This window comes from Lynx rufus, unplaced genomic scaffold (assembly GCF_022079265.1).
Source record: "Lynx rufus isolate CCGP_SWC_20201006 ecotype Redwood Valley unplaced genomic scaffold, mLynRuf1.p SCAF_27, whole genome shotgun sequence".
Taxonomy (NCBI): Eukaryota; Metazoa; Chordata; class Mammalia; order Carnivora; family Felidae; genus Lynx; species Lynx rufus.
Genome location: NW_025814842.1, coordinates 14,905,735 through 14,925,396, shown reverse-complemented (window position 1 = coordinate 14,925,396; position 19,662 = coordinate 14,905,735). Strand labels below are relative to the sequence as shown.

Genomic DNA, 19,662 nt, shown 5'->3' with positions numbered 1-19,662 from the left:
TCTGACTTATTCCACTTAGCCTAATACCCTTTGGGTCCATCCATGTTGTCACAAAGGGCAAGAACTCATTCTTTTTGATGCCTGAGTGATATTCCACCATATCTATAAGTGTGTGTGTGTGTGTGTGTGTGTGTATACCACGTCTGTATCCGTTCATCTACTGATGGACACTTAGGTTGCTTCCCCATCTTGCCTCTTTAAATAATGCTGCAATAAACATAAGGGTGAATATGTCTTTCTGAATTCATGTTTCCATTTTCTTTGGGTAAATACCCAGTAGTGGAATTACTGGGTTGCATACTGTATTCTTTGCAAGAAAGTTACCATGCACAGACTACACATAAGAAATGAGGAGTTATGTTCCATCTACATTTCTGAGGGCAGAATATCTACGTAAGTTATCTGGAATCCTGTAACAAGAGATTCTGTCTTTATTCAATCATGTGTTTCCATACATATGGACTCAGGGATATTTACTTCACAATTCGGGTAATAATTCAATACAACTTTATTTGTTTTGCTGCTCAAATGGTTGCAGCTTTGGCCAGTGGGAGCTCTTGGCTCCTGTGTTTTGAGTACTTCCTTACTTTCTGGCCCTACAAGGTGCTCCGGGCTCATCCTGGTTTTTTCCTGCCCCAGAGCATTGGCCTGGTTTCTTCTATTAGAGAATGGCATTAGAAACCAGTATCTGAGCCCTAGGTGTGCTGTTTGCTCTTGAGGCATTGTCGCTTCTAGGCCCTTTCCGTCAACAGAGCAAGGAATATGTGTGTGTGCATGAACCTATGTATAAGCACATGTATCTATATGTGTTTCTATATGTAACCATGTGAGTCCATATTAAGCTAAAGGGGAGTTCTTCTGAAGTCTTCAAGTCTAATCCATTATCACATAGATCATTCTAGCTGCTTCCTCTTACTTACCCGTCAATTCCCCTCCATCGGTGAGAAAGCCAGCTGCTACCACCCACCATCCATTTACTTAATTGTTTAATTGCAACACACATTCATGGTCGTGTCAGAGGTGCTAACACATATACCTGTGGGAAGCAAGTTTATAAATGACAATGCTCTGCGTGCAATTCCTTTGCCCTTCGTTTTACAGACTCCACTCATTTCCAAAGTTACTTACGTCAGCACACACCCCCAATCCCTTCAGAGAAGCTGTTTCTCATACATTTGAATACAGATTGATTTGTCACATTCTGCATTCCATCCCGAGATGCTGCCGACCTCCTAAATGATTTTTTTAAAAAATTCGCATACATTAAGGTTTACTCTTTGGACTGAAGTTCAGTGGGTTTTGACAAATGCATGCTGTCACATATCCCCAAATACAGTACCGCGAGGAATAGTTTTGCCGCCCTAAAAAACACCTTGCGCTTCACCTGGTCAACCTTCCTAATTTGCCCCTGAACCCGGGGCAACCACCAATCTTTTCATGTCTCCCTAGTTTTACCTTTTTTTTCTAGAATGTTATTCCATTAGAACCCTATAGTATACAGCCTTTTCAGACTGGCTCCTTTCATGTATATATGTCCATTTCAGTTCCATTTCTGTTTTGGTGTGGCTCATTCCTTCCTCTTGCTGGCTGAATAATATTCCACTTTATAAATGTACTACAGTTTATCTATTCACCCGTTGAAGGACATCTTGGTTGCATTCAGTTTCTGGTGACTATGCATAAAGTTGCTATAAGTCTCTCTCTCTCTCTCTCTATATATATATATATATATATATGTACCAAAGAGCATGATTGCTGGAGAGCATGATAAGACTATGTTAAGTTTTGTGAGAAACTCCCAAACCATCTTCCAAAGTGGCTGCGTACTATTTTTACACTCCCACCAGCAAGGAAGAAGGTTCTTCTTGCTGCACACCTTTGCTAGCAGTTGATATTCTTATTTTTTTGTTTTTGGATTTCAGCCATTCTAATCGGGGTGTAGCAGGGTCTCATCATTGTTTTTTTTTTTTTTGATGACCTATGATGTGCAGTATCTTTTCATGCGTTTCTCTGCCATCTGTGGCTCTCCTTCAATGAGCTGTCTGTTCAAATCTTTCCTCTGCTTTTTTCCACGGGGGTGTTTGTTTTCTCATTGTTTAATTTCAAGATTTCTTTGTATATGTTGGCTATAAGCCCTTTGCCGGATATGTATTTTTTTCCAAATATTTTCTCCTGAGGTGGGTTTGTCTTTTCATTCTCCTGGCGGTCCCTTTAGCAGAGCATAATATTTGAATCTTAATGAAGTCCAAATTAATCATTTGTTTCTTTCATGGATCGTGCCTTTGGTGTTTGATCTAAATGTCCCTTACTAGACATGAAGTCGCCTAGATTTCTCCTATATTTTGTTCTAGAAATTGTATAGTTTGTGTTGGACACCCAGGTCTATAGTCTATTTTAAACTGATTTTTGTAAACCTGGGTCTAGGTTTTCACATACAGGTGTCCAATCGTGCCAGAACCATGTGTTAAAGTCAACATAGGCTTATGTTCTCTTTGTGGTCTTCTGGTCTCCTAGGAGCAGTTCTTGGAGACAGCACATTTGCAAGCCCTCACCTCCCCATGCCAATTTCCAGTAATTTCCAGAGGTAGTTCAGCGTAAGTCCATACAAAAGAAGAAAATCATTTTATTAAAAGGCGATGTAACCGCAAGATGTTCCTTGCTCTTAATGGACAAAGCATTTTTCCTCCTTCTTTCGCTAAGTCATGCTCGGGGATGCAGTTGTATATAAGAAATGGGTATTGTTGTGACGATAATAGGACAACAGAGCCAACTGCTTACTTTCACTGTGGATTGGAAATGAGCTGCGAAATCATCACTTTTCCCCTTGACTGGGCGGGAGCCAGTTTTTGGGAAGGGCCTTTCTCTTCCTCAGTAGACAGACTCACCCCCAAGCTGTCCCAGAACGACCCCTGGCGGGTGAGACTAAAGCCATGTGCTTGCAGTTACCCAAAGACCTTTCGTGGCAGCTGCTGCAGACATAAGTGAAAACAGTATCGCGTAGGTCCTGCTCTCCAGGGCTCACATTCTAACCGAAAATAGACTGGAGTTACAAATGAAGTTGTGACAACGGTCACCAATTGCATTTGTCTGACTGCCTGCCACTCGCTCTTTGGGAACGTAAGCTTCCCAGAGCCTTCTAGCTACGCCTCACATGTCTGCGTGCATGATTTGACTCTTGACTGACAGTCGCCATGTTTCTCCTTTCGTCCATCATATTTTAGCATCAAGGTGATGCCTCCTCTCCCGTGAGTCTCTGCTGCCTGACAGGAGGGTTTCGAATGCTGATCCTCGTGGATGTGGCCAGTGCTGGGACACAGGTGGGCAGTGCCCACGGCCCCCCGTCAGCTGAAGGGCTGATCACTGACACATACTGTTTTGAGTCTTTCCAGGAGGGCTTGGGTTTTTTCGGTTTCGTGTTGCGTTTGGCCTGTACATCCCCGTGAATCCCCTCCCGCCATCATCCTCGAATTCCAACAAATTTTCCAGCACACGTTTTATGTGTCAGTCTCATGAATTTTGTCAGGACAGTGTGATCCACTTTGGTCTTTATACTTATTCTTTAGTCAGTTGAGAAAAAAAATCCTTTTTATTATGATTGTTATTATTGCTACCTCTTTTCTATAGCTTGGGTTTATTCCTAGGGAGCCCATGTATTTCTTATGTTGCATCTCTATTTCTTCGCCCTACACACCTGGGACATTTTCTTTTTAAAACGTTTAATCTTCATCCTTTCCTTCTGCATGCGGGATCTTTTTGTTTTTCTCCCATGTCAAAGCTTTGATTTACTCTTCAGGGAAACATCTACTCTTCATTGCCTCTGATGCACATTGTTTTTTTGTTACCAGATATTTCTTTCCTTTCCCCACTTGTGTCCCTGCCCTCCCTTTGGTTTGTCCTCCCCCTGTCCCAAGCTCACATAGCTCATGCTTTCCTTACCCTTTATCATGGCCCCAAGGACATGGTTTCCAAAATTTATTTCCGTTTCCTAACATGCATCTTTAAGAATAGGCTCTTTTCTTGAGCCTTCTGGGCAATATATCCCTTCCTACACGTTATGATGTTGTCTGATAGGCTCCGCGTTTGGCTTCTTCATTCTTACTGCAGCTTGGCACTTACCCATTTGTGGAATTTAACTGGTATCCATTTGGTCAGGGGCTCTGGGCTCTGTGTGGGATGTTCTATTTTTCTGATGGCTGGATTTCCTGACTCTGCTAAAGAATTTACAGAATTAACAAAAACAATGCCCACTGCTTCCAACTCTTGATCTACAATGTTTTTCATATATTGTATTTCAATAACAAATATCCTATTTGTAATGCTTTAAATGTTAAATATCTCAATATTTAAATATTACAATGTAATATTTCTATTTTATTTAAATATTACAATATTAAGTATTGTAATATCTAAATATTACTCAATTTAAAAAAATTTTTTTTAACGTTTATTTATTTTTGAGACAGAGAGAGACAGAGCATGAACGGGGGAGGGGCAGAGAGAGAGGGAGACACAGAATCCGAAACAGGCTCCAGGCTCTGAGCGGTCAGCACAGAGCCTGACGGGGGGCTCAAACTCAAGGACCGCGAGATCATGACCTGAGCCGAAGTCGGATGCTTAACCGACTGAGCCACCCAGGCGCCCCTAAATATTACTCAATTTTTAAATATTACAATTTAAATATTGAGATAGATAGATATGGAGACATAGATATCATTATAGTTATGCCTCTGCATATCTGTAACTATACCTATGTATCTATGGAAACTCTGAGGAGCTGTCCAACTGGTGTTTCCCTTAATATTACTTTGGTGCTATGACATGGTAGTCAGTTCTCAGGTGGGTGAAAATATTTTCTGGTGCTGCTAGCATAGTATGCTACTCTCTCTCTCATTCATTCAGTTCTTCTTCCTGCTTCAATTCTCTACAAGTCTTACTCTGCAAGAAACCAAGTATGCCTCCTGGCATATGGTATACAAGGAAAAGCATGGAAAATAGGATATTTGTTATTGAAATATAGTATATGAAAATCACTGTAGATAGATAGATCTAATCATGGTATGTATAGATAAAAACTGTCTAGCCATCTCTTTATGGCGTGCTAATATGTTTCTAGAATAAATGAGAATTGTGACAGTGGTTAATTTAGATTTCTATGCACACCTTACGTAACTGGTAAAATATCGATCGGTCCTGCTATCATTGTAATAAGAATACCTTCAAATAGTGTCAAGAACGCTCTTCATTGGTAGTGCCCTAGTCCTGTTGGATATTTTTGCGAATGTGTTTGCACATGTTGCAAAGGGAAACTTGGTCTGTGTCATTAATACCATGACCAGAAAAAACCTGAGAGAAAAAACCTAGAGTTGGCAGTCGGAATTCTGAAGGAACATGATGAATGGAGTAGTGCTATTTACATAGGTTGGGTCGTTTCACTGGTGTAATTGTTGTATTAAATGAGATACTAAATTGTATTCGATTGAATGCACCTTATCTAAAGTCAAACTCTTTAATGTATCCTTTAAAATCTACCTTATTGTCAGAGAAAATAAGAATAAACTCTATTCATTAGGGTAGACTTTGTCATAGTAACCTAAAATCTTAGTGGATTAATAAATAAAGTGTATGTGTCTCTCCCAAGAAGGCTGATACAGATGGAGACCTGCTGTCCCACCTGGGAGCTATGCCATGGGGAACACGGCCTCCAGAGGCACATAGCAAGGGAGGAGGAAAAAAAGGAAACACACCAGCTTTTAATTGTTTTTATTTGGAAGTGATATAAATCATTTTAGCACACATTGGCTAAACTCGTTCTGGCACCAATCTAACTGCAAGAGACAATGGGAAACAGATCATGAGTCTTAATAGAGTCTATCCAGACCAGAAAGCAGGAAATTTTAGTTTTCAAATGTATTTCCAACAAGACTTCTATCACAATTTCTTGTAAATTGTTTCTGTTTTTTTAGAGAGGTATTAATTCCAGCCAACTCTGTGAGAGGGCAAAACTCACAAATTAGTACTAGTTCACAAGGGAAAATGTTATAATGTTTTGTCCCATATAAGAAATTCCTTATTTTGAAAATAGAGAGTTATTTCTAAAATGGAAATGTAAGCCCCCAAATTCCCATTAAACATTGACCAATACTGAAAGAAAATCATTTTGAAGAGGAACGAAATTATTAGCTGTCTCAGCTTCTCTTCAGTCTAGAACTGGCTTTCCCTGGAGTCAGAGGTAGATAGTAGGTCTGACTCAAAACCTGCCCAACATTCTCTGAAATTGCTTGTACTGTTCAACTACAAGAGGTGAACATATTTAATTTAAAAATGGGGTTTCAAGAGACTTCTGCTTCTGGTCAAAAAGCAATAACATGAATTGGATTTACTTTCCCACCTGATACAATAATAACAACAGAAACTAGAAAATACATGAAACAATGCTTTTCACAGTAATACAATAAGAGATAAATGGAGGAACCTGAGAAACAGGAAGCAAAGTGAGCCCTATGATTGCCCCAACTTACTGCCTAAGGAGTTTCTGGACCTCAGTTCAGAGAGTAGGAACTCAGACCCAGCAGAGCGCCAAAATGCAGGCAGTAAAAATGGTTAGGATTTCAAGAAGAAATAGACATATCCAAAATTATAGTTGGAGATTTTGAACAAACTTGACTTGAATAACACTATCGTTCAATTTGACATAATTAGAATTTATAGAATATTCCTTCCAACGGCAGCAGAATGCACATTCTTTTTTATGTGGGTATGGAACATTTACCAAAATAGACCATATTATGAACTGTAAATAAATAAATTAAAAGAATTCAAGTCCTACAAGATATGTTCATGAATCACAATGAAATCAAGTTAGAAATCAATAACAGGCAGATATTTGGGAAAGCCCCCTCATACATAGCATATGAGTCAAAGAACTCAAAAGATAAATTGGAAAGTATGTTGAACTGAATGAAAATATAAATGCATCGTATGAAAATGTGTGGGATGTAGGTAAGTATTACTTAAAGGGAAACGTATACAGCTAAATATCCATATCAGAAAAGAAGAAAGATCTCCAACCAGTAATCTAACTTTCCACATTAAGAAATTAGAAAAAGAAGAGAAAGTAAATCCAAAGCAAGGAAGAAAAGAATGAAGATCAGAAAAAAATTCAATAAAATAGAAAAACAATAGATAACAATTGATGAAACCAAATGCTGGTTCTTTGAGAAGATCAATACAATCAATAAACTTCCAGCTAGATTGATCAAGAAAAAAAAGGTGAAGTCATAAATTACCAATATCAGTGATGAGAGGTAACGTCACTACAGATTCTATAGATTAAAAGAACAAAAATAGAATATTGTGAATAATTTTATGTCAGTAAATTGGACAGTATAGATGAGATGGACTTATTTCTTAAAAGACACAAATCACCAAAGCCCAGTCAAAAATAAATATATGACCTGAGTAGTCCTATTTCAGTAAAAAAAAAAAAAAAAGTTTGTACTTTAAAATCTTCCCACAAAAACACTCCAGAGACAGATCATTTCATTGGTGAATTCTACTGAACAAATTTTGCTAAAGAAATGATATCAGTTCTGCATAAACTCCTACAAAAAAACTGAAAAGCAGAAAATACTTCCTAACTCAGCCAGCATTATTCTGATTTTTTACAAACAGACAAAAGCATTACAAAAAAAATCTGCAAAGCAATATACTTCAAGAACATAGATGCAAAAATTCTTTATAAAATTTTGACAAATCAAATCCAGCATTATATAAAAATAATACACCACAACCACGTGGGGTTTATGTCAATAACGTAAAGGTGGTTTGACATTCTAAAATCAAACAACATAATTCACTATAACAGACTAAAAGAAAAAAATCATATAGTCATCCCAACATCTATTCCTGATTAAAAAAAAAAAGACTTTCACAAACTAAGAATAGAAGGGAACTTCCTCAACCTGATTCACGCATCTACAAAAAGCTTATAGCTACCCTCATCATAACGGTAAAAGATCAAATGCTTTACCCCTAAAATCAAGAATGGGAAAACTATACCCATTTTTTCCATTTCTACGTAACATTGTACTAAGGTTCTAGCCTGTGTAATTAGATAAGAAAAATAAATAAAAGGCATCCAGATTGAAAAGGAAAAAGTAAAACTGTCTATATTTACAGATAACATAGCTGGTGTATTAATTTGTTATTGCTGAATAACAAATTACTACACAGTTAGTGTCTTAAAACACCTATTTATTGTCTCTAAGTTTCTGTAGGTCAAGAGTCTGGTTAGGTCTGCCTGAGTTCTCTTTTCAGGGTCTCGGAAAGCTAAAATCAAAATGTTCAGTGGACTTCATTCTCATAATGCAGGCTTGGCTAGGGAAGGATCTGCTTCCAAGCTCCCTTAAGTTGTTGGCAAAATTAATTTCCTTGAAGCTATAGAATTCATGGCAGCTTGTTCTTTTAAAGCCAGTGACACAGAGAGAAGGGACTGGAAGGAGAGAGAGATAGAGAGAGGGAGAGAGAGACTTTACTACTTTGAGTCTCTGACCTATAGATCTTTTAAAGGGATCACTTAATTAGTTCAGGCCCAGACAGGATAATCTGCCTTTTGGTTAACCTACAAAGTCAGATTATTCAATATTTTAGTTACTTTTGCAACTTTGAAATTTATCCCTTCACCTTTGTCATATTCTTAGTTACAGTTCTTCCTTTGCTACGGGGGAAAGGATTACACAAAAGCATGGATACTGGAAAGAGGAAAGTCATGGGAGCCATTTTAGAACTTTGTTTACCATACTTACCAATGAAGAAAATCTAATGACATTGTCAAAAGAAAATCCAGAGGGTTTTACTGGTGAATATTTTGTTGAGTGAGAAACAAACTGCAAACAGGGAGACTTCAAAATCGAGAGGTAAGAAACTCAGCTCTCTGCGGTTGCAGCTCAGTTTATAAAACGTGATGAGGAAGCACATTGCTTTCTAGGTTACTAGAAACTCCTTTTCAGAGGAGTGGCAAGCACTACATAAGCTTATTTCTTAGGAAGCTGGAAGGTCACCCTGACATGAGGAAAGCTTAAGTTTTGTTCAAGGTCAGAGTCAGCATTTGGGGAAAGTCAGGACAGTATAATGAGAAATAGTAAAAGTGTTGCCTTGTTCTTAGGGGGAAAGCCTTGAGTCTTTCACCATTAAGTGTGTTAGATTTAGCTTTTTTGTAGATGCCCCTTATCAGGTTGAAGAAGTTCTCTTATATTCCTAGTTTGTTAAGAATTTTTAAATATGGATGGAGGTTGAATTTTGTCACGTGTTTTTTTTTTCTGCATCTATTTATGAGACCATTTCTTGTTTATTTTTCCTTTGGGCTTTTCATATGGTGGATTACACTGATTGTTTTTGAATATTACAGGCAGACTTGCCTTCCTGAAATAAATAGCACATGGTTATGTTGCATTGTCCTTTCAGTTTTGCAGGATTTGATTTGCTGATTTTTTAAAAAGGAATTTTGCATTTACGTTGATGAGGGATATTGGTCTATAGTTTCCACAAAATTTTGGCTAATTTCCGGACATCCAAAAAAGTTAATTCTGACTTTTTTTTTTCCAGTTAAAAAAATTACTTTTATGGAGTAACAGAATTTTAGAGTTCCCCACTCCGTCAGTTTCACTGATCTCACTTGCTATTTTCTCACTTCAAGTAAAATGTAGAGACCTTACCGCCAACATAAGTCCTTTTATTTTCTACTTTTATATTATAGTTGTCTTGTACGTTATTTCTTCAAAGTTGTAGGCTCTTACTGGCTCTCATTGCCCCTCCTGCTTTGGCTTCCATGGATAGTTTGGGGGCTGAGATACAAGATGATAGAGAGAAAAGAGAAAAAGAAAGAACGATTGTGAATTTCATATTCTCTCTTTTAGGAAACCACTTACGCATACAGTAAGTCAGAATTTGAGGCATCTCCTGGAGTCTTCTCTGTTGTGCTAATTCTCACTTTCCGGTTTCAGGTTTCACTACATTCAGACCTGAAAATACCAGAAGAAAGTAATGATAAACTCATCACCAGTGGGTGGTCTTTTGAATTCTCATGTTCTTCCCCAATCTGCCTGTTAGTAGTTATTTTCAGAGTCCTCGGATAGCTGCTGCATACATTCCGTCCTGTTTTTAGGCTACACTCAGTGGGATATATATGGGTTTAATAGGCTTACTTCACCTTACCCTGAAGTGGAAGCATGGTCCATTGACTTTTTGGCAAAAGTGCGAAGGCAATTTAATGGAGAAAGCATAGTTTTGTCAATAACACTGGTGCAAATGCTGGATATACATATGTAGTACATACAAATATAGACCATATTTCAATATACATCCACTATACATACACATGCTTCAATCTGTCCATATCACCATATTCAAAACTTAATTCATAATGCATCTTAGACCCAAATGTAAAGCGTAAAATTACAAAACTTCTAGGAGAAAACTTTTGGGACCTTGGGTTAGGCAAATATGATCCCAAAAGTATGATTCCTAAAAGAACAAATCAAGAAAGCAGACTTCATCAAAATTAAGAACTTTCTTTTTAAAAGATACTATTAAGAGAAGGAAAAGACAAGCCATGGGGCGGGGGGAGGGGGGTGGGAGACAAACCACAGGCTGAGTGGCAATATTTGCAAATCATATATCTCATAAAGGACTTGTATTCAAAACATATAAAGAGCCCTCTAAATTCAATTAAAAAAACCCCTCAATATAAAAGTGGGTAAACTATATGAACAGATAATTTGCCAAAGAAGATACAAAGCTGGCAAATAAACACCTGAGAAAATATTCAACATCATTAATCATTAGGGAGATGCAAATCAAAACTATAAAGAGATGCCATCATAGGGGTGCTTGGGTGACTCAGTCAGGTGGGCGTCTGACTCTTGATTTCAGCTCAGGTCATGATCATGAGGTTGAGTCCCACCCTGGGCCCCATGCTGAGCATGGAGCCTGCTTGGGATTCTCTCTCTTCCTCTCCCTCTGCTCCTCCCCTGCTCATGCGCACGTGCTTTCTCTCTCTAAAATAAAAAGAAAACAAATACAGTGAGATGCCATCACATACTTATGAAAATGTCTACAACTAAAATGACTAACTATACCCAGTTATGGCAAGAAAGTAGAGCGACTGGAAGGCTCATACACTGCTGGTGGAAATGCAAAATGGTACCATCACTTTGAATGATACTTTGGAAGTTTTTTAAACAGTTAAACATACATGGGAATACATTAATTTAATCCATGCTAAATACATCTGTCGTACGACCTTCCATTCCACCTCTAGGCATGTAACCAAAATAAAGGAAAGCATATGTTCATATAAAGACTCAAACATGACCCCAAATTGCTCGTTGCTCATTTTATTCATAATAATCAAAACCTGGAAGGAACCTAAATACCCATCAACTGGTGAGTAAATAAATTATGGTGTATTCATCCAATGAACTGTGATTCAACAAAATTTTGTTACATGCAAAATTAGGGGTGCATTTCAAAATATTATGCTGGAATAATGAAACCAGACTACAAAAATGCATACACTACAATTTTGTTTCTTTTTCTCTTTTTTTTAAAAAAAATGTTTATTTATTTATTTTGAGAGAGAGAGAGAGAGAGAGGGAGGGAGAATCTCAAGCAGTCTCCTCACTGTCAGCATGGAGCCCGACGTGGGGCTCAGTCTCATGGACCATGAGATCATGACCTGAACTGAGGTCAAGAGTTGGCCACTTAACGAACTGAGACAACCAGGTGCCCTCTACAATTCTATTTCTATAAAACTCTAGAAAAGGGAACTATCATGTTTCTTATAGGTGAGGGGAGAGGATAACTAAGTGGAAGGAAGAGACATGAGGAAACTTTTGGAGGCAATGGCTTCATGGGTGTGTATATGTATTAAAAACTTACTAAAAAAATAAAAATAAAAACTTACTAAATTGAATACTTTATATGCAGTTTATTATATGTTAATTACACTTCAATAAGCTTACTTTTAAAATGGGTATTTATTTATTTATTTATTTTAAGCAGGCTCCACAGCAATGCGGGGCTTGATCTCACAAAGTGTGAGATCATGACCCAAGCCAAAATCAAGAGTCAGGTCCTTTACCGACTGAGCTACTCAGGCACCCCCCAAATGGGTTTTTAAATCATTCTCTGTGATGGTGAAATCAGCAGAAATTCCCCCAGTTCTTTGGCTCATGGTTAAAGTGCTATTTCCCACATTGTCTATTTGTGTAAATTTGTTAAGTTCATTAATGGTCATTTGGGAGGAAGCATATTGATCGCTCTCAGTCAGCCTCCATAGTATCTGATTGTTTTCTGGCTCTTTATCACTTCATTCATCCCATGTTCTCATTTTCTTTATTGTTCTTTTTTTTTCTTTTTTTATGGAATACTTCACAAATTTATGTGTCATCGTGGCCCAGGGGCCATGCTAATCTTCTCTGTATTGTTCCAATTTTAGTACATTTGCTGCCGAAGTGAGCGCTGTTCTAAATTTTTGAGCTGAATGTTCAGTAAATTTATTTCTATTCCTTCAATTAAATTGTATTTTCCTGTATATAATTGTGTCTACTGATGTAGACAAATATACTGAAGGAAGCCAAAGTCATGCTAAATCCCCTCTCCAGATTAAAACACTGCTGACATTTTTGTCAGGCTACTTCCTGACATCTTCCTGTCTGTGCAAACCATTTTGTGTGTGTGTTTGTATGTGCGTGTGTACGCAGAAAAGTATACAGCTCCTAAGTGTACAGATGACCACAAAGCGTGCATATCCAGGTAACCAGCGCTCAGTTAACAGAATATTGCCAGCCTCGCAGAAGCCATCTTTGTACCCACTGCCTGTCACAACCCACTCCGCACCAACCCAAAGATAACTACTGTCTTGACTTTTAATGACATAGGTTACTTTCGCCAGATTTTAAATTTTATTCAAATGTCATCATGAAGCATGTATTCTGCTTTATCTGTCTTCTTTCAATCAGCATTATATTTGTGAGGCTCATCTATATGGCTTTAGGGGGTTCATTCACCATTGTCGAGCTATCTCTCCATTACGTGACTGTGTCATTATTTATCCACTTTATCGTTGATAGGCATTTGGGTGGTTTCCAGTTTGGGGCTATTATGAATAGTGCGGCTATAAATATGCTAGTGCACGTCTCTTGCGAGCACATGAATGCTGTCTTATTGGTTATATACCTAAGAGAGAAATTGCTGGGTCATAGACATGCAATTTAGATGTACCTAACTTTGAATACTGTTTTCTAACTTGATTTATGCACTGAACAATACATCATAGGTATATTTCCATGTCAATTAGTGGTATTAACTATGTGACCGTACCGTACTTTAATCATTTAGTTGTTTATTGATGGGCATTTGCCTCGCCTCTGATTTTTCATTAATAGGAACAACAAAATACTCCGTATACCTATAAACATCTTTGTTCAATTGGCTGACTGATTATGGTTTTAGGATAAATGCTTAAAACTGGAATTGTTGCCCATGTGCATAGACACTTTGATGCACATTGTCCAATGACCTTTTTGAAACGTACAACTTGCAATCTCACCAGCATTTACTAAGAGGGAATCTTTTTCTATATCCTCACTCACATTGGATTTTATGTATGTTTTTAACTCTTGTCAGTCAGATAGAAGAATAACCTGACATCTTTGCATTAAGTTATATTTCTTTATTAGTGATTTTAAACATACTTTTATGAATATATTTCTCATTTTATGCACTTTGCCATTATTTTTATCTTTTTTTTAATATATGAAATTTATTGTCAAATTGGTTTCCATACAACACCCAGTGCTCATCCCAAAAGGTGCCCTCCTCAATACCCATCACCCACCCTCCCCTCCCTCCCACCCCCCATCAACCCTCAGTTTGTTCTCAGTTTTTAACAGTCTCTTCTGCTTTGGCTCTCTCCCACTCTAACCTCTTTTTTTTTTTTCCTTCCCCTCCCCCATGGGTTCCTGTTAAGTTTCTCAGGATCCACATAAGAGTGAAACCATATGGTATCTGTCTTTCTCTGTATGGCTTATTTCACTTAGCATCACACTCTCCAGTTCCATCCACGTTGCTACAAAAGGCCATATTTCATTCTTTCTCATTGCCACGTAGTATTCCATTGTGTATATAAACCACAATTTCTTTATCCATTCATCAGTGGATGGACATTTAGGCTCTTTCCATAATTTGGCTATTGTGGAGAGTGCTGCTATAAACATTGGGGTACAAGTGCCCCTATGCATCAGTATTCCTGTATCCCTTGGGTAAATTCCTAGCAGTGCTATTGCTGGGTCATAGGGTAGGTCTATTTTTAGTTTTCTGAGGAACCTCCACACTGCTTTCCAGAGCAGCTGCACCAATTTGCATTCCCACCAACAGTGCAAGAGGGTTCCCGTTTCTCCACATCCTCTCCAGCATCTATAGTCTCCTGATTTGTTCATTTTGGCCACTCTGACTGGCGTGAGGTGATATCTGAGTGTGGGTTTGATTTGTATTTCCCTGATAAGGAGCGACGTTGAACATCTTTTCATGTGCCTGTTGGCCATCCGGATATCTTCTTTAGAGAAGTGTCTATTCATGTTTTCTGCCCATTTCTTCACTGGGTTATTTGTTTTTCGGGTGTGGAGTTTGGTGAGCTCTTTACAGATTTTGGATACTAGCCCTTTGTGTGATATGTCATTTGCAAATATCTTTTCCCATTCCGTTGGTTGCCTTTTAGTTTTGTTGGTTGTTTCCTTTGCTGTGCAGAAGCTTTTTATCTTCATAAAGTCCCAGTAATTCACTTTTGCTTTTAATTCCCTTGCCTTTGGGGATGTGTCGAGTAAGAGATTGCTCCGGCTGAGGTCAGAGAGGTCTTTTCCTGCTGTCTCCTCTAAGGTTTTGATGGTTTCCTGTCTCACATTCAGGTCCTTTATCCATTTTGAGTTTATTTTTGTGAATGGTGTGAGAAAGTGGTCTAGTTTCAACCTTCTGCATGTTGCTGTCCAGTTCTCCCAGCACCATTTGTTAAAGAGACTGTTTTTTTTTCCATTGGATGTTCTTTCCTGCTTTGTCAAAGATGAGTTGGCCATACGTTTGTGGGTCTAGTTCTGGGGTTTCTATTCTATTCCATTGGTCTATGTGTCTGTTTTTGTGCCAATACCATGCTGTGTTGATGATTACAGCTTTGTAGTAGAGGCTAAAGTCTGGGATTGTGATGCCTCCTGCTTTGGTCTTCTTCTTCAAAATTACTTTGGCTATTCGGGGCCTTTTGTGGTTCCATATGAATTTTAGGATTGCTTGTTCTAGCTTCGAGAAGAATGCTGGTGCAATTTTGATTGGGATTGCATTGAATGTGTAGATAGCTTTGGGTAGTATTGACATTTTGACAATATTTATTCTTCCAATCCATGAGCAGGGAATGTCTTTCCATTTCTTTAAATCTTCTTCAATTACCTTCATAAGTTTTCTATAGTTTTCAGCATACAGATCTTTTACATCTTTGGTTAGATTTATTCCTAGGTATTTTATGCTTCTTGGTGCAATTGTAAATGGGATCAGTTTCTTTATTTGTCTTTCTGTTGCTTCATTGTTAGTGTATAAGAATGCAACTGATTTCTGTACATTGATTTTGTATCCTGCAACTTTGCTGAACTCATGCATCAGTTCTAGCAGACTTTTGGTGGAGTCTATTGCATTTTCCATGTATAATATCATGTCATCTGCAAAAAGTGAAAGCTTGACTTCATCTTTGACAGTTTTGATGCCTTTGACTTCCTTTTGTTGTCTGATTGCTGATGCTAGAACTTCCAGCACTATGTTAAACAACAGCGGTGAGAGTGGGCATCCCTGTCGTGTTCCTGATCTCAGGGAAAAAGCTCTCAGTTTTTCCCCGTTGAGGATGATGTTAGCTGTGGGCTTTTCATAAATGGCTTTTATGATCTTTAAGTATGTTCCTTCTATCCCAACTTTCTCAAGGGTTTTTATTAAGAAAGGGTGCTGGATTTTGTCAAGGCCTTTTCTGCATCGATTGACAGGATCATATGGTTCTTCTCTTTTTTTTTGTTAATGTGATGTATCACGTTGATTGATTTGCGAATGTTGATCCAGCCCTGCATCCCAGGAATGAATCCCACTTGGTCGTGGTGAATAATTCTTTTTATATGCCATTGAATTCGATTTGCTAGTATCTTATTGAGAATTTTTGCATCCATATTCATCAGGGATATTGGCCTGTAGTTCTCTTTTTTTACTGGGTCTCTGTCTGGTTTAGGAATCAAAGTAATACTGGCTTCATAGAATGAGTCTGGAAGTTTTCCTTCCCCTTCTATTTCTTGGAATAGCTTGAGAAGGATAGGTATTATCTCTGCTTTAAACGTCTGGTAGAAGTCCCCTGGGAAGCCATCTGGTCCTGGACTCTTATTTGTTGGGAGATTTTTGATAACCAATTCAATTTCTTCGCTGGTTATGGGTCTGTTCAAGCTTCCTATTTCCTCCTGATTGAGTTTTGGAAGAGTGTGGGTGTTTAGGAATTTGTCCATTTCTTCCAGGTTGTCCAATTTGTTGGCATATAATTTTTCATAGTATTCCCTGATAATTGCTTGTATCTCTGAGGGATTGGTTGTAATAATTCCATTTTCATTCATGATTTTATCTATTTGGGTCATCTCCCTTTTCTTTTTGAGAAGCCTGGCTAGAGGTTTGTCAATTTTCTTTATTTTTTCAAAAAACCAACTCTTGGTTTCGTTGATCTGCTCTACAGTTTTTTTAGATTCTATATTTATTTCTGCTCTGAAATTTATTATTTCTCTTCTTCTGCTGGGTTTAGGCTGCCTTTGCTGTTCTGCTTCTATTTCCTTTAGGTGTGCTGTTAGATTTTGTATTTGGATTTTTCTTGTTTCTTGAGATAGACCTGGATTGCAATGTATTTTCCTCTCAGGACTGCCTTTGCTGCGTCCCAAAGCGTTTGGATTGTTGTATTTTCATTTTCGTTTGTTTCCATATATTTTTTAATTTCTTCTCTAATTGCCTGGTTGACCCACTCATTCGTTAGTAGGGTGTTCTTTAACCTCCGTGCTTTTGGAGGTTTTCCAGACTTTTTCCTGTGGTTGATTTCAAGCTTCATAGCATTGTGGTCTGAAAGTATGCATGGTATGATTTCAATTCTTGTAAACTTATGAAGGGCTGTTTTGTGACCCAATATATGATCTATCTTGGAGAATGTTCCATGTGCACTTGAGAAGAAAGTATATTCTGTTGCTTTGGGATGCAGAGTTCTAAATATATCTGTCAAGTCCATCTGATCCAATGTCTCATTCAGGGCCCTTGTTTCTTTATTGACCGTGTGTCTAGATGATCTATCCATTTCTGTAAGTGGGGTGTTAAAGTCCCCTGCAATTACCACATTCTTATCAATAAGGTTGCTTGTGTTTATGAGTAACTGTTTTATATATTTGGGGGCTCCCGTATTCGGTGCATAGACATTTATAATTGTTAGCTCTTCCTGATGGATAGACCCTGTAATTATTACATAATGCCCTTCTTCATCTCTTGTTACAGCCTTTAATTTAAAGTCTAGTTTGTCTGATATAAGTATGGCTACTCCAGCTTTCTTTTGGCTTCCAGTAGCATGATAAATAGTTCTCCATCCCCTCACTCTCAATCTAAAGGTGTCCTCAGGTCTAAAATGAGTCTCTTGTAGACAGCAAATAGATGGGTCTTGTTTTTTTATCCATTCTGATACCCTATGTCTTTTGGTTGGCGCATTTAATCCATTTACATTCAGTGTTATTATAGAAAGATACGGGTTTAGAGTCATTGTGATGTCTGTATGTTTTATGCTTGTAGTGATGTCTCTGGTACTTTGTCTCACAGGGTCCCCCTTAGGATCTCTTGTAGGGCTGGTTTAGTGGTGACAAATTCCTTCAGTTGTTGTTTGTTTGGGAAGACCTTTATCTCTCCTTCTATTCTAAATGACAGACTTGCTGGATAAAGGATTCTCGGCTGCATATTTTTTCTGTTCAGCACACTGAAGATCTCGTGCCAATTCTTTCTGGCCTGCCAAGTTTCAAAAGAGAGATCAGTCACGAGTCTTATAGGTCTCCCTTTATATGTGAGGGCACGTTTACCCCTTGCTGCTTTCAGAATTTTCTCTTTATCCTTGTATTTTGCCAGTTTCACTATGATATGTCATGCAGAAGATCGATTCAAGTTACGTCTGAAGGGAGTTCTCTGTGCCTCTTGGATTTCAATGCCTTTTTCCTTCCCCAGTTCAGGGACGTTCTCAGCTATAATTTCTTCAAGTACCCCTTCAGCACCTTTCCCTCTCTCTTCCTCCTCTGGGATACCAATTATGCGTATATTATTTCTTTTTAGTGTATCACTTAGTTCTCTAATTTTCCCCTCATACTCCTGGATTTTTTTATCTCTCTTTTTCTCAGCTTCCTCTTTTTCCATAACTTTATCTTCTAGTTCACCTATTCTCTCCTCTGCCTCTTCCATCTGAGCCGTGGTGGTTTGCATTTTGTTTTCCATTTCCTTTAAAGCGTTTTTCAGCTCCTCGTGACTGTTCCTTAGTCCCCTGATGTCTGTAGCAAGAGATTCTCTGCTGTCCTGTATGCTGTTTTCCAGCCCAGCGATTAATTTTATGACTATTATTCTAAATTCACTTTCTGTTATATTATTTAAATCCTTTTTGATCAGCTCATTAGCTGTTGTTATTTCCTGGAGATTCTTCTGAGGGGAATTCTTCCGCTTGGTCATTTTGGATAGTCCCTGGTGTGGTGAGGACCTGCAGGGCACTTCCCCTGTGCTGTGGTGTATAACTGGAGTTGGTGGGCGGGGCCGCAGTCCGACCTGATGTCTGCCCCCAGCCCACCGCTGGGGCCACAGTCAGACTGGTGTGTGACTTCTCTTCCCCTCTCCTAGGGGCGGGATTCACTGTGGGGTGGCGTGGCCCGTCTGGGCTACTTGCACACTGCCAGGCTTGTGATGCCGGGGATCTGGTGTATTAGCTGGGGTGGGTAGGCAAGGTGCACGGGGGCAGGAGGGGCAGGCTTAGCTCACTTCTCCTTAGGGGATCCACTTCAGGAGGGGCCCTGTGGCAGCGGGAGGGAGTCAGATCCGCTGCCGGAGGTTTGGCTCCGCAGAAGCACAGAGTTGGGTGTTTGCGCGGAGCCAGCAATTTCCCTGGCCGGAACCGGTTCCCTTTGGGATTTTGGCTGGGGGATGGGCGGGGGAGATGGCGCTGGCGAGCGCCTTTGTTCCCCACCAAACTGAGCTCTGTCGTCCGGGGGCTCCGCAGCTCACCCTCCTTTTGTCCTCCAGCCTTCCCGCTTTCCGAGCAGAGCTGTTAACTTATGACCTCCCAGACGCTAAGTCGCGCTTGCTGTTGGAACACAGCCCGTCAGGCCCCTCCGCTTTTGCAAGCCGGACTCGGGGGCTCTGCTTGGCCGGCGAGCCGCCCCTCCGCCCCGGCTCCCTCCCGCCAGTCTGTGGAGCGCGCACCGCCTCGCCGCCCTTCCTACCCTCTTCCGTGGGCCTCTCGTCTGCACTTGGGTCCGGTGACTCTGTTCTGCTAATCCTCTGGCGGTTTTCTGGGTTATTTAGGCAGGTGTAGGTGGAATC

General features: G+C 39.2%; 1 protein-coding gene and 1 non-coding gene across 2 annotated transcripts in view; one reads left to right on the top strand and one right to left on the bottom strand.

The window, feature by feature from the left end:
- The window catches only part of CALN1 (calneuron 1), a 491,660-nt gene that overhangs the window by 11,991 nt on the left and 460,007 nt on the right, over positions 1-19,662 (top strand). The gene's annotated exons all lie outside the window — the stretch shown is intronic.
- On the bottom strand, positions 12,414-12,520 carry LOC124519417 (U6 spliceosomal RNA). Its single transcript, XR_006964099.1, has one exon. It is a non-coding gene; the product is annotated as a U6 spliceosomal RNA (small nuclear RNA).